Raw genomic sequence first — 7393 nt, 5'->3', positions numbered from 1 at the left:
CACACACACACACGTACCTAAAGTGTGGATGGTTACCTAAGAGGCGGCACTGGGTGTAGTGCCTTTCTAGTGCACTTGCACTACAACAGCACTGGGTGCAGTACTCGCTCCGGCATCGAAGAATTTTGCACTAAAAAATGCACAAAATTTGACCTATTTCGTCGCCTATAGAGGACGGAAAGAATGTCATTTTGAACATTGTTATCTTCCGCCTGAGAACGGGACACAACAGACTTAACCAGCATCTCCACAAGAAGCTGCATGTTGTGCCCTCCCCCATGTGTTCTTGTGGGGAAGCAGAGCAGGACACTGCCCACATCCTACGAGACTGCAGGAACCACCAGGTGCTGAGAGAGGAAATCTGGCCAATGCCGGAGTCCCTGCACAACAAGCTGTACGGGCCAGTGGCTGCGCTGCAGAGGACCACTAATTATATTTCAAGATCTGGACTCCAAGTGTGATCGGCGATCGAAAAGAAGAAGAAGAAGAACATTGTTATGACATTCTTTCCGTCAAAAAAGTCAATTTAACGGTGTTAAATGAAGCGACCATCCACACAATTAGGTTGCCATCCAGAGTTTAGGTTGCCATCCACGTGTGGATGGTTGCCTTATGGTGATTTAGGCAACCAAACCTGTGGAAACGGGGGTACACATACACACACACACACACACACACACACACACACACACACACACACACACACACACACACACACACACACTGCATTCCCTTCAATACCATTCTATGTATTTCTCTTTCTTCTTTGTCCGCTCCCTCCCTCTTCTTCCTCCGATCCAACCTCTCACACTTGGCTGCACAGCAAGTAATAAACCACCCAGAAACGAAACTGTCCACAGCTAACACCGAGGAAGCGATCCTCTCGAAGACTGACACAGCCAAGCGTAGTTTTGACGATTTTTCTCTATAAAAATGAACACCGTCTCTGCCTTGGAGAGAAAACAAGTTCTTATCTGGATGTTAAACAGGAAGCCCATAACACCTCCTTCTCACTTTCTTCTGGGAGATATGTTGTTATTTTTTCTTAATAAGAATCAATATTTGTGGACTCTTGCTATCTAATATGGGGGGTTAGAGGTTATCGGTGAGTATTAATGCTAAATAACTGTTCTGTTGTTCGATGTTGCATGTAGGTTTTTTTTCCCGGGGGGGGTGGGGGGGGGGGGGGGTGGCTGAAGAGAGGTGAGGTGGAGTGATAGTGGCTTCGAATGGTCGGTTTCTTCCCATCTGGTCTACTTCCCATGCTATCTATTCTCATCTAGACGTACGCACTCAAGAGAGACAGAGGAATGAGACGAGAGAGGATGCTGTTAACATGAGGCTCTGTCTGTGTGCATTAGTTGTTTATTGGTATCAGAGTTCGCTTTCGTAGACTGTCTCGAAAAGACTGATGTATAAGATATTCACATTAGTTGACCACAGAAGCACAAAATCATACAACAAATGTTATTGTACTGCAGTACTCTGTCGCTGATTTAACAATTTCCCGGGCGGGGATGTAGCTCAGTCGGTAGCGCGCTGGATTTGTATCCAGTTGGCCGCTGTCAGCGTGAGTTCGTCCCCACGTTCGGCGAGAGATTTATTTCTCAGAGTCAACTTTGTGTGCAGACTCTCCTCGGTGTCCGAACACCCCCGTGTGTACACGCAAGCACAAGACCAAGTGCGCACGAAAAAGATCCTGTAATCCATGTCAGAGTTCGGTGAGTTATAGAAACACGAAAATACCCAGCATGCTCCCCCGAAAGCGGCGTATGGCTGCCTAAATGGCGGGGTAAAAAACGGTGATACACGTAAAAGCCGTGGGAGTTTCAGCCCATGAACGAACAAACAAACAAACAATTTCCCATGACTATAAAGCAGACGGTTCCCTCTCCTAAAACTCCCCGTGGATGTTAGTGGCTGTTTGGGTATTCTGAAAAATAGGCTGCATCACCATCATTTTAGATTATATGGATTAAAAAATGTATCAACAAGGATGGAAGTCAGAGACACACAGACACACACACACACACACACACACACACACACACAGACACACACACATACACACAGACACACACACACACAGACACACACACACACAGACACACACACACACAGACACACACACATACACACACACAGACACACACACAGACACACACACACACACACAAACACAAACACACACACACACACACACACACACACACACACACACAGACACACACACACACACACACATACACACACACAGACACACACACACACACACACACACACACACACACACACACACGATAGCTCCACGGCGCTGAGCTCTGTCTATGTCTGTAACATCTTATCAGGGTAAGTTGACGATCGCATTTGTTTTTCGGGAAGGGGGTTGGGGGTTCTTTGATGAAAGCTTGTAAGCCTTGTTTATTTATGTAGATACACTAATGTATTTGAATAGAACGATAGAGACATTTTTGGAGTGCATAAATAAAAGGAAAATGTATACCACAGAAGAGAAGCACATAGAAAAGGTCCACCCAACGTTCCGATCCCATTTCGGCGAGACAGGAAATTAAACGATTGATCACAGTGTTCATTATATTTAGTCAAGTTTTGACTAAATATTTTAACATCGAGGGGGAATCGAAACGAGGGTCGTGGTGTATGTGCGTGTGTGTGTGTGTGTGTCTGTGTGTCTGTGTGTGTGTGTGTGTGTGTGTGTAGAGCGATTCAGACTAAACTACTGGACCGATCTTTATGAAATTTGACATGAGAGTTCCTGGGTATGAAATCCCCGAACGTTTTTTTCATTTTTTTGATAAATGTCTTTGATGACGTCATATCCGGCTTTTCGTGAAAGTTGAGGCGGCACTGTCACGCCCTCATTTTTCAACCAAAGTGGTTGAAATTTTGGTCAAGTAATCTTCGACGAAGCCCGGACTTCGGTATTGCATTTCAGCTTGGTGGCTTAAAAATTAATTAATGACTTTGGTCATTAAAAATCTGAAAATTGTAAAAAAAAATAAACATTTATAAAACGATCCAACTTAACGTTTATCTTATTCTCCATCATTTGCTGATTCCAAAAACATATAAATATGTTATATTCGGATTAAAAACAAGCTCTGAAAATTAAATATATAAAAATAATTATCAAAATTAAATTGTCCAAATCAATTTAAAAACACTTTCATCTTATTCCTTGTCGGTTCCTGATTCCAAAAACATATAGATATGATATGTTTGGATTAAAAACACGCTCAGAAAGTTAAAACAAAGAGAGGTACAGAAAAGCGTGCTATCCTTCTTAGCGCAACTACTACCCCGCTCTTCTTGTCAATTTCACTGCCTTTGGCATGAGCGGTGGACTGACGATGCTACGAGTATACGGTCTTGCTGAAAAATGGCATTGCGTTCAGTTTCATTCTGTGAGTTCGACAGCTACTTGACTAAATATTGTATTTTCGCCTTACGCGACTTGTTTTAGGTTTGTGTTCTTAATTTTGTTCAAGGATGTTAATGTCCTAGATACATTTGGTGAGCTATATTTTTGAACGGTTGGGTGAAAACAAGAGTTACGGGCCCTAACAGATTGTTTCCCCGTTTACATTTTATTTCGAATGTGATGTGTGAACATGTCATATGATGATGCTGGGCTTCCATTAAAAAAAAATATTAAAACTTGTAGGTATTTGATTATTCATCAATTATTTGTTAGATCTGAATGTTTTTGTTTTTTGTAACGGAAAAAGGCAGTGGTACCTGTGATGAAAGGACACCAATGGAACCAGCTAAAAGTGGCCCTACATTGCATTTGGCTTATTGTGATAGTTATATGTCCATGGGTGGGACTAAAAAATGTCATGAATTCTGAAAAATTCTAAGGGGGGGTCTGGGGGCCCTCAGACGCTGAAGAATTTGTATAATTATCTTATATAACTATAAGTGGTCATTGTCTATGAATTGTTTTTAATGCTTGTATGTTATTTCTTACGAGAAAACTTTTTATATGTAAAATGTGTAATGTTAACGTCTTATGTAAAGCGCCATGAGACTGTCATTTGGCGGTGAACAGCGCTATAAAAGAATGTTTTATTGAGACATCCCAGTGCACTAAGGGATTTATAGAGCAAATCGAGAAAATTCATTATTGAACGAAGCGCATAGCGCTGAGTTCAATAATTATTTTCGAGATTTGCTCTATAAATCCCTTAGTGCACTGGGATTGTTTTAATAACGATATTGTCAGTACCGCCATAGAAAAAAGAAGATTCCAAACGCACATTTTGCTACGCGCATTTGAATAGGCATAACTGTGTGGTCAGGTCGTATAAGATCTACTTTTGTGTGGGCTGTCTCAAGTGTGTCGTGCTTTCGTCACACGCATTTTAATTTATGTTGGTAAATGCCAGTGTAGCGTTAATCTGAACAGTGATGATCTTTCAGAGAGATCTCATTTGAACTCGGAGAAAGGACTGTGCTCTTCATTATTTGCGATTCGAAACCTCCAGTCGAGCTTCGACGGATGGACTGTGCGGAGTGACTCCCCTTGAATTGACTACCCCCCGAAGGACTCGACGGTTAGCACATTTTCAAAATAAATGTGGCATATTTCTCGTGTTGTATCTTCACTCATCGGGGAGTCTGATACTAAATATGAACGGTAAGAATGCTCTGAACCCTACACGTATTATATCCCCATCGTTTTTTCGTTCACATTTGCCCAACATATTAAATTGCTGAGCGGGGTTTATGTCGTCTGCTAGGCTAGGGCAATCGAACCACTGCAGTCTGCACTGAGTCTGCACGCATGAGGCAGGCTGGTAATAAGTCTTATATATGGTAAGAACGTTCTGAACCCTACACGTTTTCGATTACGATTGTTCTTGCCTTGAAATAATAATTCGGAAACCATTCATTTACTGAACTGATGCAGTCGTATTTCAGTGTAGTCTATTACGTATGACAGAGTCGATCGAGTCAGTCTTCCAAAAGCTACTGGTACGTTATCGGAATAACACTTTTGTTTTCTGTTAGCCGCTGGGAATTGTATACTAACTCATCATTTGGTAATGTGGATGATAAGCTACATGCCACTAACACGGCATATGAGAAGAATATATGCTAGTCGGCGAAAATGAGATGAAATACAGCGGCTTCTATTTTTAGATCAGTGACACTGTGGCAAAGGCACATGCAATGTGTCAGAAAAAACCCACTTCTGCTTTAATTGAGAAGCAGGGAATTTATGGTCATTTGGTATTGTGGATAATATAAACTACATGTAATTAATTAATTCCGAGGATGAGAGCACAGTCTCGCTTAGGCAACGGGCAGAAGAATACGCTATGTGAAAAAGGTAGCGCGCTAACAGTTTTAGCGCATTGCCATTAGCCAATCAACTGGTTCACATCAGTCATGTGACACCAGTACGTTCTGACAATTATTATTATTATTAATTAACAACCAAAAAAACGTCCACAGTTTCGAGCTTTCCAAAGTGGCCTCCTACCATAACCATACCGGTTGCACCCCACTCAAACTGAAGTTCGTCCAGCTCTCCAACCGGACAGTGAGACATAATTACACATTAACATGCTTCCATTTGAAACTTCGAGGTCTTCATCGGGGATTGACGCCCGACCAAAGGTAATTGAAGCCCGACGGAGCGAAGGTAAAAAGCTGACGGCCTTTGTAGTCCAAGTGAAAAAAAAGGTTGATGGCAAGCTTAGACAAGTTTGCAAAAAGGGGAGAGACGGAGATGACCGACGGAAAGAGGGGAGAGACGGAGATGACCGACGGAAAGAGGGGAGAGACGGAGATGACCGACGGAAAGAGGGGAGAGACGGAGACGACCGACGGAAAGAGGGGAGAGACGGAGATGACCGACGGAAAGAGGGGAGAGACGGAGATGACCGACGGAAAGAGGGGAGAGACGGAGATGACCGACGGAAAGAGGGGAGAGACGGAGATGACCGACGGAAAGAGGGGAGAGACGGAGATGACCGACGGAAAGAGGGGAGAGACGGAGATGACCGACGGAAAGAGGGGAGAGACGGAGATGACCGACGGAAAGAGGGGAGAGACGGAGATGACCGACGGAAAGAGGGGAGAGACGGAGATGACCGACGGAAAGAGGGGAGAGACGGAGACGACCGACGGAAAGAGGGGAGAGACGGAGATGACCGACGGAAAGAGGGGAGAGACGGAGATGACCGACGGAAAGAGGGGAGAGACGGAGATGACCGACGGAAAGAGGGGAGAGACGGAGATGACCGACGGAAAGAGGGGAGAGACGGAGATGACCGACGGAAAGAGGGGAGAGACGGAGATGACCGACGGAAAGAGGGGAGAGACGGAGATGACCGACGGAAAGAGGGGAGAGACGGAGATGACCGACGGAAAGAGGGGAGAGACGGAGATGACCGACGGAAAGAGGGGAGAGACGGAGATGACCGACGGAAAGAGGGGAGAGACGGAGATGACCGACGGAAAGAGGGGAGAGACGGAGATGACCGACGGAAAGAGGGGAGAGACGGAGATGACCGACGGAAAAAGGGGAGAGACGGAGATGACCGACGGAAAGAGGGGAGAGACGGAGATGACCGACGGAAAGAGGGGAGAGACGGAGATGACCGACGGAAAGAGGGGAGAGACGGAGATGACCGACGGAAAGAGGGGAGAGACGGAGATGACCGACGGGCGCAGTGGCCCAGTGGATAAGACATCAGGCTCCCAATCGGGAGGACGTGGGTTCGAATCCAGGCGGAGATGTTAATGGTGGACATTTTCAAATCTCCCGCGTCAACGTATGTTCAGACCTGATAGTACCTTATCCCCCTTCGTTTGTACACGCAAGAACAAGACCAAGTGCGCACGGAAAAGATCCTGCAATCCGTGTTAGAGTTCGGTGGGTTAGCATGCCTACCCCGAAAGCATGTTGTGGCTGCCCAACTGGCGGGGTAAAAACGGTCATACACGTAAAAACCCACTCATGCAAAAACCACGAGTGCACGTGGGAGTTTGAGCCCAAGAACGCAGAAGAAGAAGCAGAAAGGGAGATGAGTACCTGACAGGTGGGAAGAAGGCGGACAACATTCATTTGAGACAGCGCAAGGGAATGGGGATGGCAACGTTTGTGGCCAAAGTAACATGTGATAGAATATTTTGGACACTGGGGTTTAGGGGCGAGGAGAAATAGAGGACATATCGGAGCTTGGTTATCTTCCCAGAAGAAGATTACCTTAACATTGTGGATTAACGGCGGACGAAAGTGAACAATACATATTTTTGACGCAAACTTTTTGTCGTCGAAGTGAGACCAATGAATAGCAATCGAATAAACAAGGGCGGTGACAGTCCAGTCACACAAAGAAAACGACAGTAAAGACAACAC

The sequence above is a fragment of the Littorina saxatilis genome, linkage group LG10 (assembly GCF_037325665.1).
Source record: "Littorina saxatilis isolate snail1 linkage group LG10, US_GU_Lsax_2.0, whole genome shotgun sequence".
NCBI lineage: Eukaryota > Metazoa > Mollusca > Gastropoda > Littorinimorpha > Littorinidae > Littorina > Littorina saxatilis.
This window is presented reverse-complemented; position numbering follows the sequence as displayed.